The sequence below is a fragment of the Pseudophryne corroboree genome (assembly GCF_028390025.1).
Source record: "Pseudophryne corroboree isolate aPseCor3 chromosome 3 unlocalized genomic scaffold, aPseCor3.hap2 SUPER_3_unloc_8, whole genome shotgun sequence".
In the NCBI taxonomy this organism is placed as follows: domain Eukaryota; kingdom Metazoa; phylum Chordata; class Amphibia; order Anura; family Myobatrachidae; genus Pseudophryne; species Pseudophryne corroboree.
Window position 1 is genome coordinate 308932 of NW_026967574.1, and position 16049 is coordinate 324980.

General features: G+C 45.7%; 1 protein-coding gene across 2 annotated transcripts in view; it reads right to left on the reverse strand.

Annotated features, from left to right (window-relative positions):
- Positions 1–15542, reverse strand: part of LOC134984771 (zinc finger protein 268-like) — a 40808-nt gene extending 25266 nt beyond the window's left edge. For both annotated transcript variants that reach the window (XM_063950266.1, XM_063950265.1), the window contains exon 1: positions 15469–15542. The gene's annotated coding sequence lies outside the window, so the exon portion shown is untranslated. The remainder of the gene's footprint in view (positions 1–15468) is intronic.
- Positions 15543–16049: the final 507 nt, after the last annotated feature.

The following is a 16049-nucleotide window of genomic DNA, read 5'->3' on the forward strand; positions in this document are numbered from 1 at the left end:
CCAACCTATGACTTTTTGTTATAATGCGAGGAGACATTCCTGTGTCCAATGAACAATGAGATTATAGGTCCCTTTGTAGTGTACTGTAAGCAGTGTATATAAGATCAGCCAGCCTGGCCCAGCTCAGTCTTCTCTCCACAACGGTTTTCATCATTGACTAACCCAGAGCTGGTAACCAGGACTGCGCAGCGAATCATTCCCCAGTGTGTAAGTACTCTCTGTGACCATTCTTAATCTCAGACTGTAATTGTGCCACGATCTCTCTCTCTCTCATTGTATGTTATTGTTTGCGATTGTGCCGCTATTGTATATTTACGTGTAGTTATTCTGTTAGATATTGATGTTAGCAGCCTGTAGTGTATGAACTGTCAACTGTATTTTCCCTTTTTATATAACTAAATCCTGTTAGTAAAGGTTTTGGAGCCTTAGCAAGGTATTGTGTGTTTATTACATTGCAGAGGGTATTCAGAGCGTCTCAATCGCTCAAACAGCATTTACACTAACAAGGTTAAGCAGAGTTATATCGCTGCAGTATTTCAGTAGTAAGGTTTACAATACAAACTCAATCGTAGTGTGTTGCATACAAGGTTTACTGAGTGTCATCCCGTGAGCGTCTGCGCCGCTCGTGTTCCCCTCGCGGTCACAGCGTCCGCTACGCTAGTAGCGTAGCATTACAGTAGTCAGCCGCCTATAGCGTGTTCGATACCAAGCGTAAGGCTGTGAGCGAGCGTGCCGCTTGTGCGTCTTAATCACGGCTGATCGTCTGCTACGTAAGTGCGTACCCTTACGGTACCCCATACGCCAATTGCGTACCGAGTATCTTACCTACATATAGTGAAAGTTATAAGGTAATAAATCAGCATTATCAAGTGATATACTAAACACAAAGGTAAATGTATAAAAGGTGAATAAAGTGGGGGCGTGGCCTGGAGGCTGTATGAGCAGGCTGCGATTTCAGTGAGCTCTCAGGGACCTGAGAGTTAAAGCAGAATACCACAGCAGTATCCTAACCTACTTGAACCAAAATTTACTGGATCCTACATCTAGAAGGCTACTGCAGGTGGCGAGTACGAGCAGCGGAATCGGGGAGCCGGTCTTCTGGCTCCCGCGGATTGCGGCCTACTCAACACCCAGAAGCCGGGGCCTAAATTTCCACACTGCACCCCAGCTAAGAGATCGGCCTGTCCGGAAAGATCGAGGGACCGGCTACCATCTCACCCTCTGTAAGGGTGCATCGGAGGACTCACCGGAGGTTCCCGCTGGTTGGCGAAAGGAAGCCCAGGCTCAGAGAACAGCCGAGAAGCGCACGACGGGACACGAGTGGCGGCCATCTTGGAGACAGGGGAACGGGAGGCAGGACAGCGGAGACCCGGAGGAGACATCTCGTGACCCGGGAGGTGAGCGGATAGACAGGTCCACTCTATAGAAGTGGCTGTTCGTCTCCCTTCCGCGGTGTGAGGCACTAGTTTCCAGCGGCGCATTGCTCCGGACGGGGCCCCCTCCCTCCCCCCCCTCCCCCCCCCCCCCCCCTGCACATCAGAAAGTGTACGGCCAGAGCAACAGTAAAGAAACGCTCTCAGCTATCCATGCTCTGGAGACGCTGGGACGCATTCAGAGGTGCGGGTCCTCATTAAACACAAAGCGATAGCCGCAGCCCCCCCCCCTCGCCCACCTCATCAGCACACACAGAAACTACCTGTGGATACGAGGAGAACCTGTGGGTCCCCGACTCCTCTGCGGATATACCCACGGCTGCGGGTGGCCCATTGGAGGGAGTAGAAGGGAGAAGCAGAGCCATACGACCCACAGGTCCCTCATATTAAAACCGGGAGCTGTGCAGAGATTGCTCGGGAAACACGGCACAGTGCCACACTCTTAGCCCTACGCCTGGCGCCACCAAAACCTTTCCTCAGCAAGGTGGTACTATAGGTCCGGCCGGAACTGGGCTTTTCCCTGATCCCATACAAATTGCCCCTTGACCCTTAAAATATCTGGGAGTGCGGGACAGGAGTCCACCCCAACGATACATAGGCACAAAGAAGAGGATGGCTAGTTACATAGCCTCGCAAGCCTTGCTCATGCCAATGTAAAGGGAGCAGTACCCCCTACCCTTGCCAATATCTACATGACATCCTGATAATACCAGAGACAGCGGAGCCTCAACTGTACATATCTTACAGGATCAGAACTGCCGAGCTTTCTTACCCTGGCCTTAGCATGCCGTCCAGACGCGGCAAGCCATCTAAGCCCAAGCAGCAGCCTTTATTTTTCAAGTCATCCCCTAAGGTGACGGGCCCTAAACCCACTGTATCCTCTGTTACAGAAACAGTACCGCAAACTCCCCCCTCTCGGGAGATGCCTCCGCCTGCTTCCATGGCCGCTACAAGCCTGGATAAAGTTGAAGATGGAGATGCTCTGACTGTGGGCACTATGAAACTCCTTCTATCTCGCTTTAAAGAAGACGTGGCAGCGGAGTTTCGTACCACCTTAACAGCGTGTCAACAATCCATAGATGACCTAGGGGGACGTACTGATCATCTGGAAAATAAAATGGAAGAGGTCGTGGGGTCCCATAACGGCTTACTAGACTCCCATGACGCCTTGGAAGCAGAGGTGAAGCTCCTGCGAGACAAAGTCACAGAGTTGGAGGACAGATCACGACGCAGCAACCTTAAATTGCGGGGAGTTCCCGAATCTGTGTCACATAGCAGTCTACACGATTACGCTGTGGCCCTATTCAAAGATCTACTACCTCAGTCTCCTTCGGCAGATTTTATTATTGACCGAATACACAGACTATCCAAAGGCAAGAGCAGCCCCAGGAGACGCGCCTAGAGATGTCCTGATGAAAATGCACTACTTCCACGTAAAGGAGGCATTACTGAAGGCATCAAGACCAACGTCGGATAACCCCTCAGCCCTTAAGGGACTTCAGCTTTTCGGGGACTTATCAGCAGCTACTCTTTATAAAAGGCGCTCCTTTCACCCCATTACGGCAGCTCTCAGGAAAGCAGATATCCCGTACAGATGGGGCTTCCCCACCAAGCTACTGATCCATCGAGATGGCTCCACTGTCTCTATATCTACAGCGGATGAAGGAGCAAAGTTGCTCAAATCTTGGAACATTGCGGAATCCTCAGCGGACTCCTCACCCCGTGGACTTCAGCAGGACTGGTCCGCGGTGAAGTGAGGTGACAGGCTCGGAGTCGGACATCGTCGGCAGAGGCCATTTTGGTAAAGTAATGACACTAGTGACTCTCCAGCTATGAGTATTTGAGATCGAGAGATAAGATGAGTTGCTGGAGAGATCCTGTCGATGATTCTGGCGACGGTGCCGGTCTGTGAGCCGTGTATACAGACTGGAAAGTCTCTGTTGAGTAATGTTGTAATGTTTGTTCCTCATGTTCTATTTACAGTCATAAGTCCTTATAAGCTTTAATATTGCAGGGATGATTATGATTCTGTTCATGTTTCGTTTATACGTTCAGTATAGAATGCAGTATAAAATATGGCAGCGGGTAGGCGCTACGCCACTAACCCCCCCCTTAGCCTACACAGCCGCCTTATTATGGCGACTGGTTATGATCTCAAGGGAGATCAACTCAGTTTTGTTTTTTTAGTTTTTTGTCTGTCTGCCCTCCCTCCCCTGGAAATGCTCCCCTTCCCCTATCAGGTATATCAGCTTAAGCACGGAAATTGGTCATCGGAACGTTTAGCTCCTTTTGTAAAGGACTATGGTTAACATAGTTTCTATCAATGCTAAAGGGCTTAACTCCCCTCATAAACGAAGAGTTGCCCTAAATTGTTTTTATAAACTTAAAGCACATGTAGTGGCGGTGCAGGAGACACACTTCCAGAACCAAAACCCCCCCACATTTACTAACACGCGTTTCCCCCTCTGTTACATGGCAAATGGGCCCACCAAGAAAGCGGGGGTGGCTATCCTTATAGCACAACACTGCGCGTTTGTCATGTCCGATAAATATGAAGACCCAGACGGGAGATATTTAATCTTAATAGGTAAATTGGATAATGTAGAGACTACTTTGGTCTCCTGTTATGTGCCTAACACCAAACAAATCCCATTCCTTAGATCCTTCTGTAGAATTCTCAAAGAACGAATGAAGGGAGCCCTTTTAATTCTAGGGGACTTCAATATGGTACTAGACCCTGTCGTTGACCGCTCCCGTCCGACCCGGGCCCTCCGTAGCAGCCCGCTTCAGGACCCCTCAGGCAAATTTAGCCAACTACTGGCTGAGTACGAACTGTATGATGTCTGGAGGGCTAAACACCCACGAGAACGAGATTACACCTTCTATTCCCATGTCCATAGTTCATACTCTCGTATAGATCTAGCATTAGCAGATAGATGGACATTAGCGACTATTAACAAAATAGATATACTACCCATGTCTTGGTCTGACCACTCTCCGATCATTGTTGTTTGGGATATTAGTAAGAGGGTGGTTCCCCCCGGCCCCTGGAGAATGGGCCAGCACTTGTTGGCCCACCCTGAGGCTCATCAGGCTATTCAGCAATCTCTGGACCTATATTTGACCACTAATTGCCCCGGAGACACATCTGTTTTTACCCATTGGTGTGCCTTGAAGGCCGTGATTAGAGGCTCTGCAATTCAAAGCGCAGCTAGAATTAAGCGCGAATACAAGAGGAGACACGAATCAGCCGACAAAGAGGCTGCGCGACTGGAAGCGGCACATAAAATAGACCCCGACAATAAATCTCTTTATAAGCAACTCCTTACTGCTCGAGACAAGGTAAACGCCTTTGCCTTAACCGAAGTACATCGCAACCTGCAGCGGCTAAACCAAAACTATTATAGGCTTGGTAATAGAGCAGGAAAGTTATTGGCGCGCAAATTGAGAGGACGCAGAGCCAAGGAACGCATACATGCTGTTCACACATCTTCGGGAGTCAAAGTAACTGACCCGATCGAGATAGCAAACGCGTTTGCTGAATACTACGCGCAACTGTACAATCTTAAAAATGACCTTGACACCCCCCAACCCACGATAGCAGACATCAAAGGTTTCTTGGACAAGATAGCGCTCCCCACTGTAGACGCCCAGACCCGTGAATCCCTTAGCGCCCCATGGTTAATGGAAGAAGTCATAGAAGCTATAGATTCCTGCCCAATAAATAAGGCCCCGGGCCCAGATGGGTATCCCTCCAACTTTTACAAAACATACAAATTAACCCTGGCCCCACTTTTACTATCAGTATATAATGAAGCATCTGGTTCCAAATGCTTCCCGAGAGAAATGTTGGAGGCCAGAATAGTCACCATCCCTAAACCAGGAAAATCCCCCACAGTGGTTCAGAACTATCGCCCTATAGCATTGCTGAACACTGACCTTAAATTGTTCGCTAAGATGGTGGCAAATAGGATTGCCCCTCTCTTGCCAGGTCTGATTAATTCAGACCAGGTGGGTTTTGTGATGGGCAGACAGGCGTCGGATAACACTCGTAGAGTTATTAACTTAATAGACCGCTGCCAGGCCCGGAACGAACCTCTCCTGCTTCTTTCTCTGGATGCAGAAAAAGCATTCGATAGGATCCACTGGGAATACCTAAAGATTACCCTGGGTCATTATGGATTTGAAGGTAGAATACTTGACTCTATATTGGCTTTGTACTCCTCTCCCTCGGCTTCGGTTTTCACCAATGGGTACAACTCCTCCATATTTAATATTACTAATGGGACCCGGCAGGGTTGCCCACTATCACCCCTGATTTTTATATTAGCAGTTGAACCCCTAGCGGAACAAATTAGAATGTCAGATTCAATTATAGGACCAGAAGTGGGGGGGGAACCACATAAAATTTGTCTCTTTGCGGATGATATTCTGGTGTGTCTTAGAGAACCTGAGGCGTCCCTATCCCATCTACATTCTATATTAGACTCATATGCAGCGGTCTCCTACTACAAGCTAAACACCACCAAGACCGAGGCCCTCCCTTTGAACATTCCCGACAGCACTCTTAGTCGTCTAAAGAATGATTATAAGTATGCGTGGCAACTTAGGTCACTTAAATATCTGGGTGTTCATATATCTAGGGGGCGAGACCTAATAGGATGCAACTATGACCCCCTTTGTCGTACATTTGAATTGATGATTAAAGACTGGATGATGCAGGAGGTCTCCTGGGTCGGACGGGTGGCGGCGGCAAAGATGGTTCTTTTGCCAAAGTTGATGTACCTGTTTCGCACCATCCCAAGAGCTTTCCCCAAAGATGTTTGTAACAGATTCAATCGGCTTTTGACTAAATATATATGGGGAGGCTCGAAACCGAGAATAGCGAAATCAACATTGACGGCACATAAATGGAATGGGGGTGTTGCGTATCCAGATCTAGAGAGATACCATACCGCTTGTTTACTTACACAGGCTAAGGACTGGTTCACTCAGAGCAAGTCTAAACCATGGGTGTCCCTGGAGCGAGACGCGATATCCCCCTTCACATTATCAAATCTGTTGTGGCTGCCCACTAACTTAGTTCCAACTAAAGTTGCTGAATGTCCAGCAGTACACACAACCCTAATGGCATGGAAAGAAGTAATTAGATCTCTCACACCTGGCGATATACCCTCCCCTCAGTTGTCCCTCCACACTATAGCCCTACTGATACCAGACATGCAATTATACCATTGGCAGGACCTAGGTCTCAATACCCTTAAGGACGTCCTCCAGGACGGCACCCTAGTCTCCTTCTCCCTGCTCCAAGAAAAGTTTCAGATTCCCAAACAGGACTTTCATAAATATTTACAACTGCGACATTGGCTTCAAAGTTGTGTGCCAAATAGAGTTCCACATACTGATTTCCCTAAACTATTGATGTCACTTCTTACACCCAGCGGCAACAGAGGAGGCATTTCACGATGGTACCAATATCTTGTGACAGAGGGCCATCATGGAGTTTTCCCTGCACAAGCCAAATGGGAAAGGGATCTCCCTGCAACCTTCACTGAAGAGGTGTGGAGAGATATCTTTAAATCCTGTTTTAGAATTTCTAAATGTGTAAATCATTGTGATATGTATTACAGATTGGTCCATAGGGTGTATCTAACGCCAGATCGCATGCACACAATATGGCCAGATGTTTCTGCTAAGTGCTGGAGGAACTGCGGGATGGTGGGAGATATCCTACATATATTTTGGCTGTGCCCAATAATTCGGGCGCTATGGAGGGAAGTGTTTCTACTTATTTCCCACGTACTGGGAGTGGTACTTGTGCCCGAACCTCTCTTGGCGCTCTTCCATTACTATGGTAAGGAAATGCCCAGCGGAGATAGATACATATTAGGCCATATCCTTATAGCCTCCAAAGTCGCCATCGCTTCCAAATGGAAAACAGCAAATGTCCCCACTATTTCTATGATAGAAAACAAAGTCCATCAACATTATGTTTTTGAAACTGCACAAAACAAGTATCTCTCAGGAAATACCGCTATGAGCAAGAAATGGTTTAAATGGTCCCTCTACAAGGAGGGTTCGGACCAGTTAGGTTCCCCATGGGCTTCGATCGCTACTTTAGACCTCTCCGTGCTTCGCTCCCCCAGTCCATTCCAGACATTAACGGGTTAAAGAGAAGTAGACCTTTTGCTTTACACTGTACTGTATCTTCATTGTTGCACTATGATACCCCTGATTTGTATTCCCCCCCCCCCCCCCCCAATGTCTTTAATGTCTTTATTAGTTTTGGTATATGTATGTATGTCCCTTTACCCCCAACCAGATTGTTTATACCAATTTCACGTATACATATTTATGTACGCCGTGTGAAAACTTAATAAAAATTTAATATTTAAAAAAAAAAAAGGTGAATAAAGTAATAAAGAAACAAGTGTATTTGTTGTTACACAATCGGCATGTATATTATATTGGATGATAATTGATTAAGTGCTGGTAATCCTGCTCAGTAAGAATATATTTATATATTACACCCATACGAGGATGGGATAAATTACACATTCAATAATATTGTGGCAGAGTTTCCTCCAGCGGTAATCTCAATGTAACATCACACTGTATGTATAAACACTTTATGGGGGGGGGATTCAGTTCATCGCAAAAACTCCCTATCCAATTAACCTTAAAAAGGTATCCAGATGTCACACACAGTTCCCATTACGATTTTAGAAACTGGGAACTACACAGCCATTTTGGGTCCTATCTACGGCATGGTCCCCTGGATCTAGATACCTCCCATGATGCATTGCACATGCATGGGCAGAAAACAGTTGGCGACATCAAGGCCTGTCATTACCTATAGGTATTCGGTGTGGGAAATTGTCCCTCTTGTTATATGGGTGTGCCTATCAGGGAATGAGGACTCTAAGCCGGATTTGTTCCTTACAGAATGTGTATGACCTGTTTATACATGAAGATATTGATTATTGTATTATAGGGTGTAATGTCTTGGTCACCATGGTGACTGCCCAGCCAGGTAAGCTATCCTGTGTCTCTTTGGCAGTGTTGCTGTGTGACCTACAGGAAGTCCCAAGGCCGACACCGCACACTGCCCCCTCTCTCACTGGAGGCCATGAACAGCTGAAGAGGCTCTGACATCACAAATGACTGCAAGGGGTTAATAGCGACCAGTTTTATTGCCCCGAGATGCAAAACCCCTGTCAATGTGATGGAGTGAGCTTTATTCTAACCTTGTCTTTGTCAGACAGCCAGGCACCAAAATCCGCAGGGGTAAGTGGGGAAAACAGACTGTTCTGTAGCCAGTCCCTTCATTCATATCACCCAAAGCTAGGCCTCAAGGGTGTCACCCATCAGGTAAAAGCAGAGGTTTTATAACGGCAAACCGAGGACTTTATATGTTAGCTCTGATCACTTCCTGAAACCTGAGATACTGGAATTGTGGAGTCTTGGTTCCTGCCCAGGGGACTCCTCAGGCCAGAGTGGTTTGGACCTGGTAAGGTTCTCAGAGTGTGGTTAATACTGCTGGCCAATCCGTATGTAGTGTATATAGATTGTATTTACTGATGTTACATGTATATCCAGTGTGTGTAATATAGAGGTATCATTTGTATCTCTGCTATTGTGTGTCCTGTGTGATCTGTAGGACTTGGAGAAGGAAGCAGGGTGCCAGTTTGGCACATACATAGACCTAGAACCTTCACATTTGGTGGCAAGCAGGGGGTAATGCACAACTACATCATCCCATTTGCCGATATGGAAGATGGACACCTATTAACCAGCTGGCAGGGGATCTATGAGGACTGTGTCCAAGAGGAGATAACCATGGATGGGGTATTATTGTCCTACTTCCTGACCACCAGTCGAGGGTGGCATCATGCCCTAGGCTGAGCAGCATATTCAGCTGACAAGACAATTATGAATTATTGTTCCCACTTAGCAATTTAGAGAGTGAGGAGCTGAAATCTGAGAGCTGGTCTGTACCTTGTGGATTAGAAAGGACACGTGTATCAGAGGCTGATAACCCAAGATCAGAGCAGGAACTAGATGGGGATATGTTGCGCTACTGTAAGCCCCATAAAAGCTTTGTGGACTGTAACTATGTCAGCACTAGGAGACATCCAAGCAAATGCTGATACAGTGGATGTTAGGAGACACTTGCAGCCCAGTCTTCTCTGTGATGTAGAAGACTCAAGTCTAGCCAGCATAGCACAGAGGAGAGAAAGGGATAATGCACCTTGGGTCATGAAGGAGATGCCAGCAAGACTAAGAATAGCATTCAGCCAGGCCCTCAGCCGGTCAGACTGGGAGAGGTGAGCGATCTGGGGAAGATGGAGGATCCCCCAGGTGACATCCAGCAATAATCCACTGAGGGGGCAACAGTGATTTAAGGCCTAATGGATGGGGTAGGGGCTGTTGAGGGGATAGCATAAGAAGATCTGCAGATACCCCCTGCAGACAACTTCTGTGCTGTTGGTAACTGCAGACGGATGTCCTCCACCGTTGCCTACCACTGCCAGGTTTCTGGACACGGGCCTGCTGATGCAGACTACGCTCCTTGGAAAAGTGATTTATAGTAAAAGGACTGAGTTCTCAGCATTAGTCCCAGTGCTTGGAGGGTTATATTATTACCATATGTCTCCTGCTTCTGATGGATGATGGAACCATCAGTATATGGACTAGAGCGGCAGGGATGTAAGGAGCATGAAGAGAGTTCCCTTTGTAAATACTCCATACAAGGAAGTTACCCATTGCAATGGCTGACATGGAGGATGAAGAGGGAAAACACTGCTGTCTCCAAGCTTGCAGAAACCATTCCCAATATTCATATGAAGGCCCAGCGAGGGTACAAAGGTGACCCCTGTACTGGGCATCAAAGTGCCAAGGGGCCCCAAGCAACAATATTACTACACAAATTAAGTGTGTAACACGCTGGCCGGCAGAGCAAAAATATGAAAAAACAAACAAAAGTGTCTCACCCATAGTGCATATGTGCAAAAGTAATCAAAGATGGCGCATGACGATGTGTGGCTCTTGCGTGTGATGTGCGGCGCTGGTGCGTCGGTATATGCCTTTCCTGGATTATGCAGTGGGCCCCTAGTAGAAGCCGACCCAGCTGAGGAAGCAGCACTTGATTCACAGCAGGCGCAGCACATAAGCGGTAGGACAACATCTCTGCCCATTACTCTGCAGCACATACGTTACTTGCACTACACTCCCTCATTCATTGTGTGTGTCTAGTATCCACATTAACTCTTCTGCTGTCCTAACAATCGAGAGGTCATCAATAAATCTCAAATAAAGTGCCACTTCAGACCCGAAATGTTCTTTTCTATGATAATGGGTACTATTTACAAGTGCCAGGCTGTGCCATGGGGTCCTAAGTGGCCCCAGCATATGCCAATACTTTCATGGCATCTACAGAAATAGCATTTTTTTTTTACCAAAATGGTCTTCGGTCTGAAGTGGCACACTGCCTGATTTATACTGATGACCTCTTGGTTGTAGTAGACTGCTGCCAGATCTATGCAAACTGAAGAAGTCAGCCTCCCACCCTGGGTCCCCCCAGGAGGAGGCCTGCACCATCAGGCTGATGGCTTATCTTCAGATTTGAAAACCGGTCTGGTAGCCCAATACCTTTTAGTTTTTCCAGACCTGTTGGATTGGGACTGTTTGCCTTTACCCTTTCCTTTTCCTTGATTCGGAAAGGACCGGAAAGCTGGAAACTAGGTTTGAAATTTTGTGTGAAAGGACACTTTCTTAGAGTCTGATTCTGACTCCAATATACTGTTAATTCCTTACCAAAAAAATATCTCCAGTAAGCAAAGATAAGACCCCAGAATCTTCCTGGATTCTGAGTCAGCTTACCATGTACATAGCCAACCCGCTGCTGTCTGAGAGGCCATTGTACCCATATCCAGGTCCACTTATCGCTGCCTGTTTGATATGTGCAATGTGAGATCTTTACTCTCTAGATGCCACTAATATATCCTCCTTCGATGCATCAGCCCAAGCCATGGCTGGTCTAACGATTGTACAAGACAAAAGAAAAAATGGTCTTTAGAAAACCATCAACTCTCCTATCCGTGGCATCATTTACTGATGCTGAAAACAAAAGTAATGCAGATTTTCGCACCAATCTAAGACCTGCGAATCTACTTTGTGAGCCACCTGCCTTTTTTTTTTTTTTTTAAACAGTCCCCAGCTGGACGAGGATAATTGGAATTCCCATTTCTTGGAATTCTAACTTACTACTGAGCGTAAACCAAAATTTCCATCAGCTGTTTTGGGATGTTTTAAACACAGTTGTCTTAGTTTTTAAAACAGGCTCTGCTGCCTCTTCTAAGGATAGAATGTCTTACATAGCACTAATTAGATCAGGAATGTCCACTGAGCTGAGACCTTCCGAAGTGCAATGAGTCCTCATCCTCCAATGAATCCTCATCTAAAACATGTGTAGACTGTGAAGATGTTGTATCATGTCTATGTGATTTACTTACCACCAATCTTTCAGGCTGCTTTTTTGAGATTGATAAAAAGTGGAAAGAGAGGGTTGGCGCTGAGGGTGAAATAAAAGATTGATACTTATCTAAATAACGGGGTGTGTTGACTTTATGGCGTCTCTGCTTTCCCCTTTATATTCTTAATGTTATTCCTCCAAAGAATTTCGGACAGTGCATGTAAAATAAGGATTGCAATGATTGTAGATTATATGTTGAACCCAATTACGGATGAATTATTGCTGTCTGGTTATTCTTATATGTAATTTATAGTAGGATGCCTAGGTGTATAAACCTCAGAATGAATGTTGCATGTAAGGGTTAATAGGGAAACCTATCACTGGTATAAACTGCTCAGCTACATTGGATAATGTCTGTGCAAAGTAGCCCATGAAGGTTCACCAGAACCTCTGCCTGCCTCACTATACACGTGGGTAAGCATTATCGCGACCCGGCAGGGAGTTGTTGGAGCGACTCTAAGGTGCGTATAAGATGCTTTTTAGAAAAATCACTCAAAAAAAATAGTAATACTAAAATAAAATAAGAAAACTGATGGCTGCAAAAAAACAGCAGCCCTCTGACCATGGGTGGTCATTCCGAGTTGTTCGCTCGTTATTTTTTTTTCCGCAACAAAGCGATTAGTCGCTAATGCGCATGCGCAATGTCCGCAGTGCGACTGCGCCAAGTAAATTTGCTATGCAGTTAGGTATTTTACTCACGGCATTACAAGGTTTTTTTTCTTTGTTCTGGTGATAGTAATGTGATTGACAGGAAGTGGGTGTTTCTGGGCGGAAACTGGCCGTTTTATGGGTGTGTGCGAAAAACGCGGGAGTGTCTGAAGGAACGGGGGCAGTGTCTTGGTGAACGCTGGGAGTGTTTGTGACGTCAAACCAGGAACGAAACTGACTGAACTGATCGCAGTGGCAGAGTAAGTCTCGAGCTACTCAGAAACTGCTAAGAAGTTTCTATTCGCAATTCTGCAAATCTTTTGTTCGCAATTTTACTATGCTAAGATTCACTCCCAGTAGGCGGCGGCTTAGCGTGTGCAAAGCTGCTAAAAGCAGCTAGTAAAGCGAACAACTCGGAATGAGGGCCATAATTCGGCTCCTGCCGCACCAAATAAAAAACTGATTTGCCTGAGCCAGGAGGCGGGGATATATGGACAGGCCCGTTGCATGCTGGGAGGCCGAAAGCTTTGACCATTTGTTGCAAATCCGCTGTCACTTCATCATATCCCAATGTTATCTTGTGGATAACGGGGGTAATTCCAAGTTGTTCGCAGCAGGATTTTTGATAGCAATTGGGCAAAACCATGTGCACTGCAGGGGATGCAGATATAACATGTGCAGAGAGAGTTAGATTTGGGTGGGTTATTTTATTTATGTGCAGGGTAAATACTGGCTGCTTTATTTTTACACTGCAAATTATATTGCAGATTGAACACACCACACCCAAATCTAACTCTCTCTACACATGTTATATCTGCCCCCCCTGCAGTGCACATGGTTTTGCCCAACTGCTAAAAAATGTCCTGCTGCGATCAACTTGGAATTACCCCCAACCAGTAGACCCTGTCAGAGAAATAGATATATATCTAAGAGGATAGAATTTGATCGGTGTTACACGGTTTTGTTGGCAGGTTACTTTATACTTTTGTCCCCATTGGTTACTATAGATCACGTGGACGAGGTTCTCTCCGTGTCTCCGGACGTAGCATTTGTCAGATGAAGTCACTTTGATGCGCTGGAGTGCGACGGATGGCGACATGGACGGTTCCACCGGGTATATTAGGTGAGTGGTTGTATGTCTCTTTTGTTCTGCACCCTGATGAAAATGCCGCGAATAGAGCATTGAAACGTTGGTACACTAAACCTGCCTGGTCTATTTATTCTGAGTGCCGCCTTGTATGGATTCTACATTACGCTGCACCAACTGATGCAGCCTGGTTTGGAGGGCACCGGCTATTGATTCTTTAATATCAACTTCAGGTCTTCTTGAGGAGTGCCGCTTTACCAAAATATATATAAGTACAACGACACGGTACGTGCACATGCGTGTAGATGGTGACACTAAAACTACTGGATGATCATTGTGAATGTCTGAGGTATTGATACAATGCAAATTTGTTGAGATATTGTTTCTTTTTCAGATGGAACCATGGGTCTTGCACGTGATGCGATTGGCAAAAGGGAGACATTGGTTTTGGCCGAGACCGGCATTTGTTTGTTGGTGACGCCTTGTAGACAGTGAGTAGTATCCATCTACAGTGGAAGAAGCATGGACACCAAGAATCTCAGCGGCGGAACAGTGGGCGAAAGTAGATCATGACAAATCGGGACCACAGGCATTTAGGGCACCTAGCAACCACCAATCATTCCAAACGCATCAGGAACTGCACCAACAGTACAATGCCGGACCCAGCCAAACAGTCCCACAGTCCCAGATCTGGTGAATTGGAGGGCCACGAGAGATGTGGTGGCACGTCACACTGGTGCTCTTAAAACCAATCCAAGCCTTCGGTCACTGTTCCACCGCTGAGCGCATACCTAAAGGTTAACACTAATGCTATAGCTGTTTTTATGGTAATTATTTTGGGCAATAGAGTAGGACCTGCAGTATAGTGGGGTCCCTTGTCGGGAGCTGCAGGCTTAAATGCACTGAGCAATACATGAACTAAAACTCCACTGTTTATTATTGTTAGTTAATATAGTGAGTGCAAGACACATTTATGTATGTAGTAAGGCTACTGGGAGACCTTAGATGGAGCAATATTGGATCTGGCCATTACATTCCCTAAAGTCATAACCTCAGAACTGCACAGAGCAGGAACTATTATTCACAAGTAATTAGGAATGTGTTCATCATGAACAAGTCCACAATTACTGTCTGAAGGTTACACAATTATTTCAGGTCTACACAACTGATATTTGAGGATAAAGCCTTTAACAGAAAACACCCCTGAAGAAGTCACTATTGACGAAACGCGTTGGGTGATTTAGAGTGAATTGGAGTGGATAAGAACAAGCCCGCCCATGCAAGGGTGACAACAAGTGCAAAATGCTTGTCTTATGATTATACAGATATGTACTTGTGATAAGCTTTTAATCTGTTTTACTTGAAGTTCTAGATTCAAGTTTCATTTTATTTCTGAATCTTATACGAATTGTATTTGGTGAGCTCAGGTCTATTGTATAGCAGGAAATATTTCATACCTGCATCATCTAACAAAATGCACATAAATTAGGCACTCCACAAAAAACAATACTAATTATATTATATACACACTTATATACACATTTATATATAATCACTAATAATAAACTTCTGCTTGTTACTTTTCATAACATTATAGTGTTGTGTGTAATAACTCTCTACATGTGATGTTTGTCATGGATAGCCTTGTGTTAGAAACACCCAACTGAGAACAGGGCTGATGGCGGAGGAGGGTGTAGGATAAGAGATTGCTGTAGTGACTGAGCAAGGAGAATATGTGACTTCTGTAATAAGTGTTTATTACTCACATGTGCTGATATCTGTAGGGATCTCCTCCTCCTTACACTGCTGATCACCCCTCACATACGTCTCTTCTTCTCCCTCTATATCTTCTGCCATTATATCAGTCACATACGTCTCTTCTTCTCCCTCTATATCTTCTGCCTTTATATCAGTCACATACGTCTCTTCTTCTCCCTCTATATCTTCTGCCTTTATATCAGTCACATACGTCTCTTCTTCTCCCTCTGTATCTTCTGCCTTCATATCAGTCACATACGTCTCTTCTTCTCCCTCTGTATCTTCTACCTTAATATCAGACAGACGTTCTTCCTAAATTACCCAAAAAATAGGATTTTAATACCTACCGGTAAATCCTTTTCTCTTAGTCCGTAGATGATGCTGGGGTCACATCAAGAACCATGGGGTATAGATGGGATCCACAGGAGACATGGGCACTTTAAGACTTTCAAAGGGGTGTGAACTGGCTCCTCCCTCTATGCCCCTCCTCCAGACTCAAGTTATAGGAACTGTGCCCAGGGAGACGGACATTTAGAGGAAAAGGATTTATAGTTAAACTAAGGTGAGATACATACCAGCTCACACCTCA